Source organism: Talpa occidentalis, unplaced genomic scaffold, assembly GCF_014898055.3.
Source record: "Talpa occidentalis isolate TD23 unplaced genomic scaffold, MPIMG_talOcc4v2.1 talOcc4.3, whole genome shotgun sequence".
NCBI classification, from domain to species: Eukaryota; Metazoa; Chordata; class Mammalia; order Eulipotyphla; family Talpidae; genus Talpa; species Talpa occidentalis.
Genome location: NW_023603184.1, coordinates 81,215,346 through 81,238,898, shown reverse-complemented (window position 1 = coordinate 81,238,898; position 23,553 = coordinate 81,215,346). Strand labels below are relative to the sequence as shown.

General features: G+C 33.4%; 1 long non-coding RNA gene across 1 annotated transcript in view; it reads left to right on the top strand.

Annotated features, from left to right (window-relative positions):
• The window catches only part of LOC119254746 (uncharacterized), an 85,395-nt gene extending 67,462 nt beyond the window's left edge, over positions 1–17,933 (top strand). Inside the window, exon 6 of the long non-coding RNA XR_008553416.1 lies at positions 17,836–17,933. This is a non-coding gene — a long non-coding RNA (uncharacterized LOC119254746). The remainder of the gene's footprint in view (positions 1–17,835) is intronic.
• Positions 17,934–23,553: the final 5,620 nt, after the last annotated feature.

Genomic DNA, 23,553 nt, shown 5'->3' with positions numbered 1-23,553 from the left:
AAAAACCAAAGAACTGAAATTATGTTGCACACAAAGCAATATTTAGCTTCTTTCAACATTTAAGGCAAATCAACAAGAGGTTTGCCTCCCTCCAAGACCAACTTTGGGTCATTGCCTGTTTGTTTTTCTTTGCATGGGCACTCCAGCCTTCCTGAATGTCCAATTTGCTTTCAATCAGTAGGTATTTAAACTTCAGGAGGAGTCCAGCCAAAATAAGCCATCCCTCTGCCAGATCCAAAGTCTCCTTTCCTCCTACTCTCTCTAAGTTTCCTCTTGGAACTTTACCCTTCACTGCATTCCATGGAACTTGCCTGGGCTCTCTGAGGTACGTTTTAACTTTAGGGAGTTATTATTCATTTTAAGCAATGTGGTAGAATCATTCTTCTTCGAAAGGGGATTGTTGGCAGAAAAGCAAAAAAAAAAAAAAAGGAACACAAAAAGAACAAGTCTTTCATTTACTTTGTCCTTGTTCATAATGGCTTTCTACTGATCTGGAAAACCTGGGTTGCTGGGAAGGAATAATTCCTTGCCATCTCCCTTTGTATATCCTATATAATAGATAGATATGTAGTATGTGTATTTATGTGTATACACATCTATATCAATGTATCTATAGATATACACATATATGTGTGAGTTTTTAAGAGTAAGAACATGTAACATAAAGAAGTCAAATTCATGGTCTAAAAAATATTTCACATGGGAGCCACAGGCCTGCCTAAAGCCGTAGAAAGTAAGTGCACCCACCATTTAAGGAAGCATTGCTCAACCCCCTTCCTTTCATGTCACTCTAAACAATGTGTCCAGATTTACCCTTAATCCAGTCTCCAAAATTTTAGTCTGTGCTTTTCTCCTTTCTGAGCAGACACCTTATTTAAAAAGATGGTTACATATGCAAGCTATAAAATAGCACTGATGACACTTTAACTCATTTGTAGTTAAGCATCTAACTGAAGATACCTTGATTTTCTTTTCTGATATTCCCCCTCTGGCACCCTTTTCATTTACTGGGCACCTAACTCACCCATGGCAACCATGAACTACAGCATTTAGGAGTGAGAAACCTTTCCTAAAGATAAATCCAAAAATGATTTTTTCTCATATCAAGAGCCCTTTAAAATTCTTTTTTAAAATAACACTTTGAAAAAAATAACATCTGTTTAAATCCTTTTATCATGATTTAAACACATTTTCAGTTATCACATTTTTTTCTTTTTTTTTTTCCTTTTTTTTTAAACTTCTTTTTATACCTGTTACCATGGTCACAATGTTGCTTGCCTCAGAGTCTAATTAAAATGGTTACTTGCTCAGCCAGGGAATTAGAGAAAAATCACGTGTTAGAGGAGTGGCTTCAAAATCAGAGGAAACTATTGTTTCAGGTCTCTTAATAGAAACGTTTCTCCTCTATCAAAAGCTTCTTTCCATTTTACAAGGAGTGATTTGACCATAAATCCTTAAAAAGAGCCAACATATGCTACTTAGAAACTATAGGCCAGATTTTAATCTTCTATGACTCTGGTGTTTGGGCAAGTTTCCATGGACTATAAAGCAAGGATTTGGTATCTATATATAAAAGTGGGAGAAAGAAGGATCCTCTTTTTGCTAAATTCTTGAATATATAATATTTGGTCCAATGTAGAATTTATATATATATATATATTAGTGAAGAAAATTTCTAGATTTAAATCTATATTCCAATAAAACCAATGTTCATCTCTACTTCTCTGGTTGATTTCCTCATGTTAGACTACATATCTTTGTTTTCTTTAAGAGAAATATATATTCTTTTATATGGTCAAAATCTTTTCTTCAGTTATGATAATGGGTTTACTTAATACATCATCAAGTAAGCATGCATTTAAAACAGAATAATTTAGAAATAATTTATTTTACTTCTTCAATAACAGTGCTTCTAAGAGCACATGTTCACTTCCAGGAGACTTAGAACAGAAGGTATAAACATAAAATTACCATTGCCGAAAGAATATAAATCCAGTATTTAAAATTTCCAGGGGTAGAGAGACTTTGCCAATGTTATTTGTTTTATACAACCCACTCATTTTTGCAAATTTTATCATATACCATCTTAATGTACTCCTTATGTTAACTGCAATCTTATTAGAAAGAGTTGAAAAGTGTTCAGAAGACTAGCATGAGCTATCTTCTTCTGAAATCTATCATGTGCTTTTCTTGATAAAATGTTTCAATTATTCTATATTGGGTTGTCATTAAATAAAGTATAAAAAACATATTATATTGAGCAACAATAAGAAACAAAAATTGTCAAAGCAGTATTAGTGGGAAGTAGGTCAGATAGTATAACAGGATGTCAGAATTCAAGGGTCATCTCTGTGGCTAATCAACTACAAGACATTTTGCTGAAGTATCTTCTAACCTCTTTAAAATCAAAGGGGAAGAAATAAAATAAAATAAAACCAAAGGGGTAGGTTCTTGTTTCCTTTCTCTTCCAACATTCTGTAATAGATTTTACATCAACATCTAAATCATAATTCTCAAACTGCCACAACTTAGAATGGCAATTAACTTTCACATTTCCCTGACCCATAATCTTACTCAGAACTTAGGAAGTTAGTTACTGAGAATCCAGAAGGGAATTTTCTGGTTGACAAAGCATAGTCTCAATGAATTTTATGATCAAATGTGAGATTTCACAAAACTTGTTTGATTATGATAGCTGGCTTTGAATTCTAACTCCAAATATCTGAATTCCTTTTTTTTTTTTTAACATTAAGGTAATTTAGGAAGAAAATGTTAAAGCTTTTTAGAACAAATTTTGACATTGAGAAAAAACACTTTGTCTATGGTTGCCATTTATATTCTATAGAATTTTATTTAGTTGGAAAACATTATTTGATTAACTTTATTCAAATTTTTAACTATTTTATATTTTTCACCAAAACTAGTGGTTTTTAATTAAAATTTACCACCTACATTTTAGACAGATCCTTAGTTTTGCTGAAAACAAAAAACCTATGTATTATGTTTTCCTCAAGAAGATAAAACCAGTTTTTGCATCAAACACATAGGTAAAAGAGGGGGAAAGTGAAAATTGCCTTTCATTTAACCCTTAAATTATTACTTCGTTGACCATTGTCTTATCTCATCAGAAAATATGCCACTGCCTGAATTGAATAATATCTGTTCTCCCCCACCAAATAGCTTAAAACACACAGAGGGAGGAAAGATCTTTGTCAATATACCAAATAGCTCTGATTTAGGGATCAAAAAGGCAAATATTTTCAAGAAAGCAAGTTTGATCTTAACCCTCCTTTTTGAGAATGAATTTTAATTTGAGAAAAGAAAGAAATTCAATTCACTTCTATCTAAATCTATCCTTGCATGGAATAGTTCTAGATGATTTAGACATAGTGAGAAAAGAAAAGAGACTAGGATTACTCTCTCATGGAATTTTTAATAAGAAATGCAGATGATGAATAAAAAATTTACTAATTTTATGAAACAGTTCTTCTAAAAAAAAAGTAAATTCGAAAGACATCTTTTTCTTTAATTTGGAAATATGGATAAGATATTTAAACTGATAATGGAATGGTAAAGGGGAACAAAGCCTGTGAAAATGTGAGGGGGGAGATACCCAGTGAAGGGCCTTGAAGGCCATCATCAGGATCTTGGATTTCTCTATGTGAGGCAGGAATCTGCTGGAGGATTTTAGAATGACCTACACATTCATATTTGTACTAATCCCTACTCAGCAATTATATATCAGTACCAGATACCACTTTCCCTAAGATTTCCTTGGTGAACTGGATTATTCAGCTAGATATCTTTATAGCACTGTGATAATTTCCTTGTTTGCATTTGACATGTTATAATGTATAATTTATTTATCCACTGATTTGATTAAATGTCTCTGTCCAAGGAGACTCTGGATTTCCCGAAGTTAGAAACTTGGCTCCTGTTCATCCTGTATAACCTGTTCCTGGCACAGTGCTTACAATAAGGACCTGTTAAGTATACACATGAACACATGAACTCAAATCAATTAAAAAAACATGAAATGAAGGAATTAAATTATTTATAATTCTATGAAATATAGATATTGAATACTTCATAAGCATTGAAGTAAACAAAGAAATTTAACAAAATTTAAACGCTTTTTCCTAATCTATATGAGTTGTTAAGAAGGAGGAAGGTCTCAGGGTGAAAGACAAATCAGGCCTGGTCTGCAGTCAAAGATAGAGCTATATAGATGGCATTGATATTCTGATTTTTTTTCCCCTTTATGTTCTTTCCTTTCATTCTTTCCTTTCATCTCTTTGAACTGAATTCATTAGTCAATAACTTTCATAAACTATCTAGTTAGCTACAAATTAATTGTGTGCAGTATCTATATAAATTGAGTCTACCTTTTGCTTGGATTACAGATCTTTCTGACATATCTCAGTTTGTCTAGAGAAGATGGGAAAACACATTGCACTTGCTTGTGCAAGTGTATAGTTGATGAGTCTATATCCTCTGGGATAAGATTCACTCATTTAGTTTCACTCATTTATAGATACCCTTGTATCACAGGGGAAAAAAGGACTTTAACGAGTCTTAGGAGACATACAGAAGCAAATGAACAAACCTATTGTAATCAGGAACTAGAATGCATTGGCTGAAGCATAAAGGAGACAAAGATGGTTTATGATGTGGCAGATGTTAGGACATTCAAAATCTTTAAAGTGTACCATAATAACAACAGAACATTGCAGAGCAAGGGAATGGGAAAGGTTATGGAATTATCAAGTTGTTTTTGTTGTTGTTAAATATAGATCTTGTTTGCCTTATGAGAATGATGCAAGTGCAAAATAAGTAAGTATCCAGTCACATAGATAAGAGGCACGAGTGGTGCCTTGGCCTAGGAAAGTGGCAGTGATGAAAAAGAAATATAAATACATTAAAAAGATAATTAGGAGGGGCCTCCCTGTTGGCCCAAGGGTTGGAGACATAACCTATGAGGCTATCCACAACCACAGCCACTTTAGCATGAGTTTGATCTCAGGATGGCCAGGGAGCTACCCACATGGCACAGCAGACCTCTCCTGACTTGCCCACTGCTCCCCTCAGCAGTGTATTTCGGTCAATCTGCCTGTTCTGTTCCCCACTCTGTCTCTGGTGAATCCTCTCACAACCTCCCAACACCTCTGGTCTTTGCCTCAGTTCTTGTATGCATAAATAAATAAATCTTAAAAAAAAGAGATAATCGGGAAATAAAAGCTCAGAAAATGTTGGGTAAAAGTGTGGGTGATCAGAATGACCCCTAAATTTCTTTTTAATTAATGGATTGCTGGTGTCATTCACTATGGTAAGGATACTGGGAGAAAAACAAGTTTGATGTGAAGGGTCGTGATTTGATATTGAACATGATGAAATTAAATTACCCCTGGAACTCAATTGGAAAATTCAAACAGATAATTAAACATAAGGATCTAGAATTCAGGAGAAGGTCTAGAGATACATTTAAAAGAAATTGGCTTATACAAAAATTGAAATAGATTGTAGTTATAGTTTTTAGGGAAAAAAATGCATGAGAAAAAGGTATGGTACTGAGACTTGAGAAACTGCAAAGAGAATCAAACAAGCCAGCAAAGGAAACCAAAGAAAATGTGACATCATACAGGTATGGGGAAGACATGGGCCAGTTTTGTTATAGTTTTAAATTTTATTCATGTCATATATTTTATATATATATATATATATATATATACACATACACTGTAGTATTATATAATATTACTATAGGTGCTACAGATTCAAAGAAAGTGAAATAGCCTGTAACAAAACACTTTCATAAAAATCTAAGTTGTTCCGTTAAGAGTACTTTTCAATACCTTGGTGGTAAGTATGGTTTGGTAACAAACACTTGAAGGGTGTGATACTATAACTATAAATCATTTTACCATGTAAACTTAATGCTCAAAAAAAAAAAGCAACAAAGAATTTAAAACATTTACCTTGCATATATCACAGACAGCAGAGAAAGAGAATCAAGTTTGAAAATAAGTTAACATCAGCTTAAATCAAAATACTCTTTATATTCATTATTCTCAGGTATGTTTATTTCACAAATGAAAATACATTATTTGACCAGGAACGAGAAGACTGTAGTTTAGGAAACATTATACTACTTTGACCTTTTCGATACTCTATATTTTGATTGGCTGAGTGGAATATCTCATCATGTCCATGCAAGTAAGGGCAAGACTGTAAACACTATGAACTTGACTAGTCGGCCAATCAAATTATAGAGTGTTGTAAAGGTCAAAGCAATACAATATGCTGCTATAATTTACATAACATATGTGCAGCTTTGCAAGTCCAATATTTCATCCTTCAGACAAGGATTGAACAAAAACATTAAAAGGCAGAACATGAATGCAATCTCCTGACTGTAGTACCAGAAGTGGAAATTTTTCCTGAGATTTTCAACATTGCTAATGAACTTTAAAAAAGGTATTTATTAACTAAAGTGAGTTGAAGACAAGATGTAGGAAGTAAGAAGTTCATAGAGAAGTTCCAAGAGGGAGAAAGAGAAAGATAAGAGATAAATTATTCTGAGAGTCAAGAGCGTAGACTTTCTATGTCCCACTCTGCTTCTAACTAGTAAGACTTTGAATTTCTTGGCATATAATTTATCTTCTGAGGAAAGAGATAAATTCCAATAGTTCTAGACCACAAGGTCTTTCAAAATATAGAGCTGTGAATATAAAATTGTTTCTAATGTTAAAGTACTCATAATCTCATGGAGCACAGTAAATAAGCAATGATTTATATTATTTTAAGTAATGTTATCATGTACCTGCCTGCTTTTTGTCATTGTTTTTCTTTGCCCCCGTCTGTTGACAGATCTACATTTATATATAGACGTATAGTACAATTCCCATAAATCTTACAGTAGTAGGTCCTTAAATTCTAGGTCAGAGAAATAGTTCAAGATTTAATAGTGAAATAATTGGATATTCTACATATTTGTGCTTAAAAGGACAACTCACTAAAGTTCTATTAAATCAGCCCATAAAATCAAATGTTATAAGAAAAAAAGTAGTTTCTACCATTCCATTCCACATTTGCTAACATATTTTAGGCATGGTGTGATGTGTTGTGAGTTTTCCTTTTTAAAAATACTATTATCGATGTTGAAGTAAACATTTATTAAAATGTTGAGAAGGTAGGGAATGACTTTGGTATGTTTTTTTGAAACTTACACTTTCTAGGTCAATCATAGAAATATTGAATATTAAGAAATTAAAAATAAGTTGTAGCATAGTAAGTTATGAAGATGTTGAATAAGTTAACTTTGTGATCTCATAATTTCTTAAATCAAGTCTAAAACAAAAGTATTGAGCAATAAATGAGAGAATTCCATTAACTTCCTTGTTCAATCAAAATTATGGAAAAAGGACATTTAAAGTTAAACAACTATTTCCAATGGCTAAAAATGACTACCTGGTAGATAAATACTTTACACATGTCTAATATTCAAAATAGATTGAAAGAACATATTCAGAATCTCTTGGTCTTTTGATATTGCATTCCTTATTTAAAAATATGTACTAACAGTAAAAAGCTAATATCATTTTATAGTTTGAGGTTATTTATTACTCACCCTATATCAAATCAACTGCATTTAGGGAATTATCTTGGTATCTCTATATTCACAACTTTAATAATTTCTCTCAATAATTATAACAAATATTTAGTACTTATAAAATATAAAATTTAAACCTTTGAAATAAACGAAGTTTACCTGTGGTGAGATGCATGCGTGTAGTTGGATAGATAATAATAGATGAGAGGTAGGTAGATAGATGATTGATTGATAGATAGAAAGATAGATAGATAGGTACAGGAGTCACTTCAGGAAATGAACTTTTAAAAACTGCTTGAGATGAAGATTTGGTTTTTTTTTTTAAATCTGAGGAAAAGTAGCACCTCTGAAGACAGGTCTTTAACTTACTCAGTTAATAGAGAGTCAGAATAACCAGTGTAAAGATAACTGACTCATTAAATACTTTGGAAATATATATGACTTTTGAAATGATTCAATTGTGCAATCATCTTATAGATGAATAAAAGTGAGCAGAGGCTACATGGCTTTTTCAGTCACATATGTAATTATTTGCAAAGTTCAAAATTTTCTGAATATTTCCCATATACTCAGGCCATATAATGGTGCTCAGAGCAGTAGTAGCTAAGTTCCAAGAAGAAATTTGGTTCAAGCACAAAGTTTTAACAGAAGAGAGCTAATAATGGGCCCAGTTAACAGGATGTGAGTAGAGGTATAGAGGTAAGGAAAACAACGATACCAATAAAACATCCAGGGAATAACAAAAAAGAGAAGGCAGTATCATTCCTGCAAAGGGAAATGAGTCCAGAGTCCAGACCCAGAAAGAGTTTGTGACCACAGGTAAAGGACTGCCTGAAGAAAAGGAATGTGGAATACAGTTATTGACAGAATCAAATCAAGGCAAGGAAAAGCCAGTGGAAGACTACACAATCCTCTTCTTATTATTCAGTCTCCTGACAGCATTATTGTTATTATTATTATTATTATTATTATTATTATTATTACTACTACTACTATTATCATTGTCACCTGGCAAACTTAAGTCAAAACTACACAGCATGGAAAATGCATTTCTTACAGATAGCCTCCAGGGGCTGAGAGTTTTACAGTGAAAGTTTAAAAAGGGACCTGGGATGGATAAATGGCATATGACTCATCAGATCAATAATTTAGAGACATTCTACCACCATTTTAATTCAATTAATCAATTACTCCAAAATTAGGTATGTGTTTTTTATGACTGAGAGAAACTCACAAGTGGGCATGCTGGTATGTTTATTAAATCATGATCTTCAATGCTATTTGTATATTTATTACTATCTGGAATGAAACTCTAGTCAATACTCTTTCTCATATGCCTCAGTGACTATTTTTATTCTTGAGGAATAAAAATCTCAGGGAATAAGAATCTGATTCTAATCAGATTTTTGACCAAAGTAATGCATTTGCCTGCCTTCCTTCCTTCTTGAAAAAAAAATTACTCAAAACTCTCACCTCATGAAGAATTAACGTAATACAAGTTTATTTCTTATCATGATGTCATGACAGAGTTTAGTCCATGAAGTTCCACGCAGGGATTTTGCCTACTTCACAAGGCCAGGAGAATTCCCTGCATCCTCTGCAGCAAGGATCAACTAACAATAGAGAGAGAAAGACTGTGAAGGATCTCATAAGGGTATTCAGGGGCTAGACCTGAGGTACTAGCATCATTTTCATAAATATCCCATTGACTAGAGTTTAGTCACATGGTACCACCCAACCACAGCAGAGGCTGTAAGCCAGGAATAAAAACTGGGTTTTATACTAGTTTTCTGTGACTGCTGTAACAAAATATCACAATAAGTGGCTTAAAACAAAAACAAATTTGCGTTACCACTGTGTAGATCAGAAGTCCAACATGGGCCACATTATTCTAAAATCAAGATGTCAGGTTTTGTTCCTTTCTATAGGTTCTAAATGAAAATTATTTTCTTGTTTTCTTAACTCCCAAAATTCCTCGGCTCATGCTCCCTCTTTGCCATTTTCAATTTAAGGAGAACTCCGATCATTCATTGACCAGTTAGGAAGATATTGTCTGCTTTTAAGAATTTATGTAATTAGATTGGGCACATCAAAGATAATCCAAGATAATCTGCAGTTTTAAGGTTTAAATTGTAAGCATGATGTTAAAGAGCTTTTGTCATACAAAGTAATGTATTTACATATTCTAGGGATTTGAGAGTGAATCTCTTTGGAGAGCTACTACTCTGTCTACCACAGATTGAGAAAAGAACTTGCATTACGTATGTATGTCACAATTTGTTTCAAATTTTCCTCTGAGAGCCTCCCTGGTGTCACAGGGGTTAAAGACAGGGCTATCCAGCTATTGCCAGCCACTGCAGCATGAGTTTGATCCCCAGCCAGGTAGCTACCTACATGGCACAGCAGACCTCTCCTGTCTCACCTGCTGCTCCCCTCAGCAGTGCATTTCAGTCATTCTGCCTGTTCTGTGTCCTACTCTGTCTCTGGTGAATCCTCTCACCCCCCACAACTCTAGCTTGTACTCCAGTTCTTGTATGCATAAATAAATAAATCTTTTTGAAAAAATCAAACCATTTGCACTTTATTCTTCAATTGGCATTATTTACTGGAATGCAGTAGGTGTGAAGGTGATACAGTAACTAGTAATGGCTCCTGTCTTCAGTTTAGTCACTTAAAAATGTTACTAGAACGCATTCTATGAAGAACTTTGTGACTTTAATCTGCCTGAAAATATACCTTTGGGTGTAAAATTCCCCAGCCTGAGTTCAAAAATAATCATAAATGATATCTGCTTTCCACTGTGCATGGAGTATAGCCATAAAGTAGAGAGAGTGAAGTCTTGAAACCTTTGGGCAGCCATGTGGAAAGGAAGCACCTGCCCGACCACCATGGGCAGCAGCCTAGGCAGCAGGTGTGGGGCAACTCCTACCTTCTTGATCCCACATCATCCACTCTTTCTGTGTTTCTCTCTTGCCTCTCATTGGTGTTTCCTTATTTCTCTTCTCTTCTTTTCATCCTTTTCTCTTTTCCATTTCTCTTCATCTCCCTCTCTTCTTTCTCTGAGAAGAGTTTCAGTTTCTGTTAGCATTCAGAATGAATCTTACTTCCTCTGATTCAGTTAATCCATCCTGACTTATAGATCTTTTGAATACCACTGTGTTTTGAACTCTAGTTAGTCCTTTCAGTAGTAAAACAACTATAAAAGAATTCTATGATGATGAGAGGCCCAGGTGTTCCTGAAAATCACCTAACAAATATAACATTTTTAAAATGGGTGCTCTTCATCTGGAAAACATCAAATTTCTAGTAGGGCCTTTTAATATCACTTGGTTTTGTGTTTGAGGATTTAATATTTATGGCATTGTGCATGTATAGCATGAACATCCAAACCTAATAAAATAATTAAAAACCCATACTGAACAGTTGCAATTTACGTCTATGGCTGTGATTTTTTCAATAGAAGCATTTAAAGAATATATTTCCATTCCACACTTGTTATTTGACTCTGACCATTGTAATTAAGAAAACCATCCCCCAAAGAAATACTGCAAGTATGTAATTTTTTTCTCTTTTCAGTATTTTCACTCTCTGCTTTGTTATTAACTGTCTAATGTCTGTATCCTCCATCTAGCAGGAGACTGAATTGGATGGGTTCTTGCTATCACTCCATCCAGGTTTCATAAGTGAATAAAGCCAATGGAAACAACCATTGAGAGTTCATCAGGAAAACATGGCTCCTTCAACAAAAGTCAAGACCAAAAATGCTAGTTACATCTTTCTTAATATACATTTCAGCAATTAAGAATTGTATATGACAGATTTTTTTTTCATACTAAAGAAATCCACAGGGCTTGCCTTAGAGAGAAAAGGGGAAAAATAAAGTCATTCACTTGTGTGTTTTCTGCAACAAACATTATGATTTTATTTCTTTATTCTTACATATTCAAAAATAGTTATTACTTGCAAGTTACCATCTAAGACTGGGAGCTGACGAGTAACTTCGCCCTTTAGAGGGTGTGATATTTTAGAAACCTTACCCTAAACATGTCCCTCTTACACACTTGAGTGATTGACTTCCTCTGATTCTATAAGCTCACAACACAAACATGTCCCCAAAGGCCCTCGTTAAACCCTTATCTTCCTCTTCACCTCATTTCTCTTTTCTCAGAATATGCTTTCTTCTAACCTCTTCTAGTAAACTCTTGCTAGTTCTACAGATGTAAAATACTCATAAATACTGAAGGGAAATTTGACTTGTTCTCTATTGTCAGGTCAAATGTTATGATATGCTTTCACTTATTTTTGTCCTTTACTACACAAATTTTTATTTTAAACACAATAGCTCTTGTACCTCTATTTCTGTGATCACTTGGTTCATGTTTTCTTCTCCCACTAACTAAAAATTCTGTGTAGGCATAGAGAGCAACAGGCATTTATCTCTTAGCCATAGATCTTTTGTGCTTTTTTAAAGATTTATTCATTTATGCATACAAGAGCTGGGGTATAGGCCAGAGATGCGGGGAGGTGAGAAGATTCACCAGAGACAGAGTGGGGAGCAGACCAGGCAGACTGACTGAAATACACTGCTGAGGGGAGCAGCGGGTGATACAGGAGAGGTCTGCTGCGCCATGTGGGTTTTTCTCTGGCCGACCTGGGATCAAATTTGTACTGCAGAGGCTGTGAATTGCTTCACAGTGTGGTACTTAACCCCTTGTGCCATCAGGGAGGCCCAACCATAGATCTTTCGAATATTACTGTGTTTTAAATTCTAGTTGTAGTCCATTCAGTAGCAACAATTTGAAAGCAAACAAAAACTGAGAACAAACAGATCTTTTATGATAGACACTTCACACTATGTCAACATTCAGAAAGTGGATAGCATTTTTAATTTTGTCATGAATGTTTGGTGATATAAAATATGGCAGTGATCTATCACATATGCCCATTATTCAGTTTGTCTTCTTTTTTTTAACTTTTTCTAAATTTGTCCTATTTTTTCCCTCAGCCCCAGGCTAACACCTAAACATTGGAAATAGTAGAAATCAATATTGAGGCATAATTTAGTTCTAATATTCATTTGAAGTCCTGAATACATTCATTCATTTATCTACTAACATATTCAAAATCAAATATTTAACACCTAGAATAGCATATGGGTAAAAAAAAGTCCTGATATATCAAAATGCACAAAAAGTTCCTGTTCTCCTGCAGTCCTTGATTTAATTTAAAAGTTAAAAAAAGAAAAGTTAAGATAATCACATTAACAGTTGCAACAAAAGCCAATGTGATAATTGTTAATCCAGTTTCTTAAAAGAATGAGGGAATTTTAAAAGTAGGGATCATTGTTTGTAGGGCCAACAGGAACTATGTAAAGAAGATAGCACTAAGGAACTGGAGGGATTTTACTTGACTGTCTCTATATTATATTTTTCAAAATTCAGAAATCCCATCATTTTATGTTAGCATTTTTTTCCTAAGTGGTTTGTGGCTAAATTTATAAAAATTAAATTCCTTGGTGAATTCTATCATCCTCTTTGTTAAGGACTGAATGTTTGCTTCCTACCCTCATATTTATTGAAACTCTGATCCCCAAGGTGGGGCCTTAGGTGGATAATTAAATTTAGATGAGGTCATCAGAGTGGGGTTCCCATGATGGAATTAGATTCTTATAGCAGAGAAGGAGAGAAATTCACAGAGGAAAAGCCATATGAACATGCAGCAAGATGGGGAATATCTGCAAACCAGTAATCTGCCGGCATCTTAATCTCGGACTCCCAATCCTTCAGAACTGTGAGAAATAAATGTCCTTTCTTTAATCCGCCCAGTAAAATCTGTGGTGTTTTGTTACAACAGCTAAAAATGATTAAAACACTCTTGGGTAAAGTCTTAGATCAATTTATTAGAAATTCAAATAAACATTACTCTATTGATGGTTTTGTATTATTCTGCAATATAGAAATACTTAACCTTTTGTGATCTCATTTATCAAATCTGCTTGCACATGGAACTCTTAACTAGTAAAATAGAAAGGTATCATGTGGGAAAAATATATATCAAATTATTATGACAACTATTGTGGGACACTTATTACAATGTGTATTTCTATTAGTATAAATGGCCATTTTATTGAGGATATTAATAAGTAATCATGAATGCAAGTAATTTGAACTTTATTTGTTATACTCTAGGTAGTTTAGTTAAGGGGTGCGGTAGATGGGATACTTCACTTTTATACTTTAAGGATCATAAGACAAGCTAAAGTGTATTAAAAGCATAGTATATCGGGCCTCCCCTGGTGGTGCAGCGGTTGAGCACTGGGCTGCGAAGCTGCCTGCAGCCTCTGCAGCACTGGTTCGATCCCCGTCGCCGGGCGAGGATCCCACATGGCGCGCATATCTCTCCTGCTGCCCGCTGCTCCCCTCAGCAGTGTATCATCAGTCTGCCTGTTCTGTTTCCCGCTCTGGCTCTGGTGAATTCTCTCACCCTCCCGCGCTTCTGATGTATCTAGTGCTTGGATAAATAAATAGATAAATAAATCTTAAAAAAAAAAAGCATAAGATATCATACCCTTTATTGTCAGGCAAGTGAATAACTAAAAATCCTCTAGAACTGATAGCTCTTTTTATTTCTCCCAGCTATTTAAAGAGAGAAAATTTCCAGTTGGCCATCTCTGCTTATTTTCGTGGTATCCCCTTCCAGAGAAGTTCTCAATAGAGATATTTTTGCTTAAGGTCCAACTCAACTCCCCTGCTTTGATTCAAGTGTATTCCTTTGTGTTTGGTCTGTCACACACACTCAGAACAACTACTGAGCATCATTCTCATAAATGTTTCATATACTTGACGACAGTATTTATCCCTTAGTTTCCGCATGTTTGGATTTTATTCAATATCTTCTTGGTTGATTTGGAGGAAAGAGAGATGGCACTTATGTTTCATACCCTACATTGCTGCCAACTCTATCTAAAACACAAATTGATAATGTCAGACCCTGCTTAAAATCCTCTAGTGATTTCCCACTGCCTCCAAAGTTAAACCCAATCTCTATAACGTAAGCCAAAAGACCCTTCATTTTCTTCCTTCTGCCTTACAGTCTTCTTGAATTCTTAATAATAATCTACTTCCTCTTCAGTCCCAGTCACACCAGAATACTTTATATAATACACCATGCTCTTTGCAACTTTAATCTTTTTGCATTATGCTGTTTTCTCTCTTTAGAAAGAATCTCCTTGCTTTCTTCAGGTTTATAACTATTCATACTATAAGATTTGGATAAATTGCAGTTAAATTGTTTCTTGTGCCCTCTAGACAGAGTCATTCACTGCTCATGTTCTTGTTTTGGCTGACTTCTTTTGTTGAACTTATAACCTTGAAGTATAATTATATATTTAATGGTATTGTTCCTATACTCTACTATGACAACATTGAGGGTGTCATATGGTTAAGTAATAAATTTAACAACTGACAACAGATAGAGATAGGGGCTTTTTTCTCATAAAACCAGAATTCCAGTGTTAGGTAGACCAGAGCAAGAATTGCAGCTCAATGGCACCAACAGAAAATGGCCCCACTCTTCCAGTTTGCTAGCCTCCCCCTTCACCCTGATTCATGCTTACAAGATGGTTGTTTCACCTCTCAGTGTCTCATCCATTGTGTGGATACAAAGAAAAGGAAGAGGAACTGGAGATGGCAAAAAATTTTCCTAAGATAACTGAGATTTTCAAGTATATGTTATTGCCATGATAACATCACATATTTAATACTCTTGTTACAGCAGATTTTGGAATTGTGAGTATTTTGTATTGGACATAATCTTGCCCTAAAGAAAAGAAGTGTTTTCATAATAAGGAAGAAAAAGCAGATGATACAGGAAACTAGCAACTGTCTTCAAAGATTATGCTAACATTATATTTATCATATAGTAAATGATCATAATTATTAGATAAATGAATGCCAAAATGATCAAGATATAATTTTTAAAATTACCTGCTTCTTAATTTAATAGGCTCCCAAGCATATGTCTACTTCTACCAACAGTTTATAGTTTTAAAGTAATCTTTTCTTACTTTTAGCTTTTTATAGAATTTGAGTAAAACAAATGGCATTTTCTTCTTCTTTGAATCCCCCCTTTTTAACCTTAGAGAGTGAAGACTTTGAACTAGTAAATTTTCCTTGTGTTCAGTAATTGAAACATTAATTTTAAACTTTTTATTGAAAGGTCCATGTCATCACTTCATAGTAAGAAGTCACTGACATTGTCATAAACCTAAAAAGAAATAAATAAGAATTTTGTGAATTAACATTTAATTCTGGGATTCTAAGATATTTCACCCACATAACACTTTTGCTTATGCTATTCCTTCTTTTTATTAATTTGAAAAAGCATAAATATATACTCATTTATTTAAATCCAATACTCGTTTAGGTTAAAGAACATGAATGATATTCCTCTTACTCTGATCTGATCTTCATTTTCTTCTAGCAATGCTACAAACCCTAAAAGGGTAAAAAAAAAAAAAATCCAACAAGTTTCTATTGAGCATCACTATGTCACAGGCACTATTCTAAGTGTTTGGAATACATTAAGATTCTTATCAATGAAATTTATAAAGGAAAACTCATTTGGAGGTAATTTTTATATAAATAGACTCATCAGGTCACATTAACCTTTCCTATTACGTAACTAATGATTATTTGTCCTCTTATTTGAGGAGAATATTTTGACATATGGTTGTTGTTTACCTCCGTCTTAAAACTCTCTCTGGATGTCTCTTTGAGGACACCACATCCTCTTGAAGTCATCCTGCCTCCCTGTTTATATCTTCTCAGTTTCTTTGCCAGTTCTTGCTCATCACTGCAAACCCAAAAAACAAATAACCACCTGACTACAAGACTCAGGCCTTAGACCTCTTATTTTCTTTTTGCTGTTCATTAGTTTTATTTGATATCCACTCACTGCTGTCATGTATTTCATTTAATCTTAAGGCTTTAAATACTCTTTATAGATACTCCAAAAGTTATGTTTACAATGAACTCTTAGACTCTTGTGTATCCAACTGCCTCTCTAATATGACTACTTAGATGTTATTGAGACACCTGAAACCTAACATACATAAAATCAGACTCATGATTCCTATTAACTGACCCCAAACTTGCCATTTACTTAGTGGTTCTCATCTCAATAAATGGCAATTCAATTTTTCCAGTTGCTCAGGCATAAATGCATATACTCTCCCATAGTCCTTTCTTTCACACTGAAACTTCCATGCACTAGCAAATTTTATGGGCCTTAACTCTAAGTATTCAAAGCCTAGTCACTTGTCATTACACCCATTACTAGCACCTTAGCTGAAGTCATCAGTATCAGTTACCTACATATCTGTAAAGTTTTTCTAGTTGGTCTGTCCAATGTAATAGCTATCCCTAATCTGAATCTGTAACTCCCTATTCTTTTTATTCTGTCTTATTTGTTTTTCCTGCATTTATTATAACTCAAAAAAATCAAATAGTTATTTATGGTTCTTGTTTATTTCCTGTCTCCATATTCTGGAAAGCAAGTTTCATGACAGCAGTAACTGTGTCAGGATTTTTTTTTTTTTATTGCTATATCCCCAGAAGCTAGAAAAATGCTTGGCATTTTCAGAAACTCAATAAATACTTTAACTTGTTAAGAATAGACAAATAAACCAAAGCAAAATATGTAGATAACATTATAATATTTTTTAACAAAAATACAATACTCTTGTGAGTATTTGATTTGTCTGTAAATTATTTAAATCAAAAGGCATCAAAAAGTCTTTGAATTCAAATATTTCATAAAGCTTACATTCTACTTTTTTCTTTTATTAGTTGACTAGAACTCAAGTTCACAGCAACACACAAAAATAGAATTTTTATCTATTAATAATCAAAAGAGTACAATCAAAGAAACATGTGCTGACTAAATATGTCTTTCCTCCTTGTAAGCATCTATCATGGCTTAAATACTACTTTAGTTTCTATGTTCTCATAGGTTATAATTTTCTTTTATCAGAATAAGAATGTTTTAAATGGCTCCTTTTAAATGATGAGAAGGTATTTGCTGATCATTTAGAGCAGCTTACAAAGATAAATATATGTTAAATGGTTTTCTATTCAAAACTTACATAGAAATAACCCTCAAAGACCAGACAGTAATTACTCTTAATAACAAATTAAACTATTACCTGCCTCTTTTCCACTTTTCAGTTTGAAGATGGTCAAAAATGAAAAAAGAACCCAGAAAAAGTAATATCTTCAAAACCGCTGATTTGCATGTTTTGGCGAGGAGATTTCTTTTTTTAACATTTGGGGAACAAAGTTTCATTGAACAAATTCATTTATGTTTCAAGACATTCTACTAAATTGTAATGGCCTTGAACAGATACCAGTGATTCCATCTTTCATGAGAAAAGTTAAACTTAAACTAAAAAGACAGAAGAATTTGCATGTGAGGAATTTTTGAGTTGACCTCCTTTTTCCTTCTCCTCAAATACACTCCTTCACAAACAATTCAGCTTAATCAGAAATGTGAGAATATGGTTCCAATCCTTCCACTTTGTTCATTTGTGTAAGCTATGTATTTTTATGATTACTTTTGTTTTACTTTTCATTATCCTTTAAGCTTTCTTCTTTCCATTTATTATCCATATTTTTTTAAAATATAAAACTTATGGAAGGAAATATCACAAGGATAAATCAACTGATAGTGTATCTTCACAACTTCCATTTATACAGGGAGCCTGGCATGTAGGTGATGTGGGATTACTAATTACTCTCGAAGCATTTCTAACTTATTTTCTCTCCAATGTGACTTCCAATCAGATGATAGACTGTTAGATAGATAGATAGATAGATAGATAGATAGATAGATAGATAGATAATGTGGAGATTATAATGGTTAATTATAATTACTCTGTATACAAAGCTCAGGTATGTCAATGTATTTCATTTTATTGTTTTTAACACTTTCTGAAATAGCTTGAGTTCCATGTATCTATGGATGAAAAAGAGTGATCAACTTCAATGTAATATGAAATGTAGGATATCTAACATCTGACTGAAAGATTATTTAACACAATGATATGGAGAACATGATCAGAATCAGTATTTCTTGATAAAGGGTCCCAGTGGAGACCATGGGGAAAGGTAGAAGATAGGATCAGAGACCACAAAGGAGATGGGGAGAGAGGAAAACATCTAGATCTGCAAAGCAAAAGGTTTAAAATACTAAAAGCCTGCACATTTTGACCAGCTTGCCTTTATGTGATTTTTTAAGTTAATTATCTAAAAATGCACAGACATGTAAAAATGACCTTTCCTCCTCCAAACCTCAGAAATTCATACAGCTCCTGCATTTCTGAGTTAGCAGATTTATGTGACAGAAATGACACATGTCAGTGATGTCAAGAATTCCGGAAGAGATGAGAGAAAATTTTAATGTTAAATATTTTGAAATACCTATATTTGGTTCAGAATTGAAATAAATAGATACTAGTCTGGATTATTCATTGTGAACATGCAGGTCATCGCCATACTGATCCCCACTGCTGGAATCCTTGATGAGTCTCTCATTTCCTTCTAAAAGGTATACAGCCAGCTTTTCTCCTGACAGTATTTTTACACCTTTTCTTCTGTAGTTTAGGTATGTTTTTATAGACTTTCCTAAAGTTGTGCTTTTCTCACAGATAAAATCTCCTTTTAAATTTAGTTAGAAGAAATGTACTCACTGAGGCACCTTAAGTCCCGGGAAATCTGACCTTTATCCATGTCATAACCAGGCCTGAGAAACAATTAAACTGTCAGCTCTCTGAGAGCAAGGACTATGTCTTCTAGTTCATAATCTGCCCACAATTTATACCATGTGCCACACACACTCTTGAAAATTGTGGTTGAATGCTAATTGATTCCAGGATAGCCACATAAACTTCTAGGACAGAAGATCACTGACTTACAACATAACTGAACTTTCTGATAGAAAGGCACACATGGAATGAAGCAGAATCCCTCTCTTTGCCAGTTCCATCCACATCTAGAGTTAAAATCAAAATCTAGAAAAGGTTGAAGTGGATGAAGAAAGGCCTTTTTCTTGCTCAAATCTGTTACATTTGTGTTCCTGGACCACCTATAGAATGGATCTTGAAATTGATAAGATTACAGGGTGTCAAGAAGACTTTTCAAATGTCCTTCAGCCTTCCCTGTGACCATTCTCTCACACCTGAAGCTGTTTAAAAGTACAACACTTCCAGCCATTACAGGAGAGATTTAGAACACATGCAACTAGGAGGGTCAATTAACCTACAACCATTTCGCTCAATAAAGGCATTGGGTGTTTCCTAGGGAAACATCCTAAATGGGCAAAGTTAGCTTGTGGATTCCTTAAAAAGGACACGTGCAATGTATGTTTTACAATTTGATTTTGACCTAACTATTCTTGCTACCTTGAACCCCCATGTAGCCTAGCAGTCTAGTTCAAATCAGTTTAAATATCTTGCCATAGGAAGACAGAACATATTACATTCAACTAACTCCTTTAAACTCGCTTCTATTTTCAGTATTGCAAATGACTTAAGACAATCCAATTCAATTTACCTCCACAAGTACTTATTTAGTGTGTCTTGCTATCATTGTTTTGAGTGGTCAGCAAAATCAAAATCTTTAAGGAATCCTAACTCTATGAATGCGGATTTTGAATTGCAAAGAAGAACAATTTGAATCACACAATGAGTATAACCTTCATTGTAATTCAGTTTCACCTGTTTAGAAATTTGGAAACTATAGTTTAGAAAGTTAAGTAAGAAACTCTGATTCAAGCCAAGAAGAAATCAAATAGTTAAAGGTAAACCTGAGTGTACGATTAAGAGGTCTTCGGAGAAAAACATATGATGGTGAATAGTGGATTTTTCTATTTATTGTCAGGTTTCAAAAGAAATTTTCAAAAATAGTCTATTTCCTTTGACAATGTTTTATTATATTATTTATTTGACCTTAAAAGAATAATTGACATTTCACAAATTACTTTGCATATTCTATGTGTTCTAGAAATATATGTGCTGAATAAATTATTGAATAAATAAAATTAGTGAACCTGGGAGTTTTTTTCCAAATAACAGATCAGGTAATTGTTATTTAAACATTGAACTGGCCAAAATGCATTTTAATGACTCGCAATATTGAGCAACAGATCTTGCATTCTTATAATTGTTATTAATCCATTTTGTACATATAATAAGTTTTTGTGGCCTAGGTTGTGAAATCAGTATGAACTTCACCTATCTGTACCTTTCCTTAATTTGTGTGTTTGTTCTAAAAATAAGGAGAGAAAGAAAATATTATGCTTATTGGCAAATGACAGAAGTTGCAAAATAAAATAGAGGAGGCAAGGTAGTTCTTAGCTTTGTTAAACTGTGTATATGTACCCTGAAATGCATGTCAGTCTAATGCATGCTATTTTGTAATTTCTCTTCTTTGAAATCCATCCTGTTATTGTTAAGTTTGTTTTTGGGTGGAAAAGGAAAATATCTCTTCCTAATTTTGAGAGGAAAATAGATGGGATGTAACAGACGGGCATTTTTCTTCGGTGACTAGACATTCAGTGAACAAGCATGTTGTTTTGACAGATGAGCTAAAGGTCTGTCCATCATAGACGTGGGAGGTCCTCACTCCTCTGACTGCTGAAGGAAAAATGCTGAAAAACAGCCAATGTGTAGATTGATCAAGAAGAACATAGGCAAACTGCTCAAGAAAATAAGATCTAGTTAGAGACTGCTGTTGATAAATTTAATAATACTATATATGAATAAATGCATACAAGCATCCTTCAATTATTTACAATCCTTTTTTGGAGAATACTTACCTGAATTTTAGTATACTTGTGTCCACAAAACAGGTACCTGGTTGTAAACTTGGCCCAACAGTCGTGATAGTATTGTAAGCCCCGGAGGTAATTCTGACACTTCCTCTCACCCAGCCTCTAGCTCTATTTGTATTCACTCATTTTCCATTCCTTTCTCCCTCCTCAAATGTACTCTTTGCTCCATGTTCTAGTCTCTCAATGTACTATTTAATAGATCATAAATTATGAATACATAATACTCCTTAGTTATTTGATTTTAGGCAAATATTAAATACCATTTTTATTTGGCTTCCTCCTGTATAAAATTAATCTAATAGAAACATTCTCAGTTAACTTGAGTATCTTTTCCCCCCAGTTTGTTCAAATAAATTAACGAATAAACTTGAAGCATGGTTCATATGCACTATATAAGTTGATGTGCATATATACTGTGACATCCCCTGACATCAAGCATAGTAACATATCTGTAACCTCAAATATTTATTATTTCATGTGTGAGTACTTTTCTATTTTCTTAGCAAATTTTAGTTATACAATACACTGTCATCAATTCTAGTTACCATGTTTTACATTAGAAATACATATTTTGTTCATCCTATTATTAAAAGTATTCATTTACTAATGTCTCCCTATTTTCCCCCACCCTCTAACTCCCTGTGACCAATTTTCTACTCATTGTTTCTATGAGTTTGACTTTTTTCTTTGTTCAGATTTCACATATAAATACAATATTTTTATGTCTGGCTTATTTCACTTAGCATAATGCCCACCCCATGCATCCATGTTGTTACCAATGTCCTTTTTAAAGGCTGAATACTATTCCAGTGCATGCACATGTGTATCATATTTTCTTGATATATTTATCCTTCCATATATTAGGGTATTTTCATATCTTTGTTATTGTGAATAATGCTGCTATAATATGGAAGAAGAGATATCTCTTGGAGATATTTCATTATCTTTGGATATATATTCAGAAGTTGGATTGCAAGATCACAGGGTAGTTCTATTTTTAATTTCTTAAGGAAAACTCCACACTGTTTTCCATAGTGGCTATGTCAGTTTGTACTCTTACCAACAACATACAATCATTCATGTTTCTCTATATTGTTTCAACAATCGTTTTCTCTAATTTTTTTAATAATTGATAATTTAAGTGGTGTGTTCCTATACACCAATGAAATATTAATGAGTGTAATTAACAAAACACTCCAATTTACTATTACATGAAAAGATAAATGAGTTTAACTAAGGAGGTGAAAGTTGTGTACAATGAAAAATGTAAGACATTGATAAATGAAATTGTAGAAGACACAAAAAAATAGAAAACTCTTCCATGTTCATATATTTAAACAATTAATTATTGTTAAAATGTCTGTATGATCCAAAGCAATGTAGAGATTCAATATATCACTATAAAAAAATTCCAATGATATTTTTCACAAAATGGAACATCCTAAAGTTTGTATGAAACTACAAAAAGATCCTGAATAGTCAAAGAAATCTTGAGAAAAGAGGAAAAAACTGGAGGTTTCACATTTTATAATGTCAAAACTATATTGTAAAGCTATAATAATCCAAACAGTACAGTATTGGCATAAAACCAAACATAGACCAATAGAACTTAATAGAGAGCCCCCAAATAAACTCATGCATACAGTCAATTAATTTATAACAAAAGATACAAGAACATATAATAGGTAAAGGACAGTCTCTTCAATAAATGGTATGTGAAAATTGGAAATTCACATATCAAAAAAAAAAAAGATAATGAACCACTGTCTTAGACTATACACAAAAATAAACTCAAAGTGGATTAAAGGCTTGAATGTAAACCCTGAAACTATAAAACTATTGGAGAAATATGGTCATTAAGTTTTTTTGCATTGGTTTTAGCAAATATTTTTTGTATTGATGACAAAAGCAAGGGCAAAAAATACAAAAAATAAACAAATAGGACTATATAAAACTAAAACAATTCTGTATAGCAAAAGTACCATCAGCAAAATAAAAATTCATATTTCATAAGAGGTTAATATCCAAATAAATAAACAATAAAATCAATCAATCAA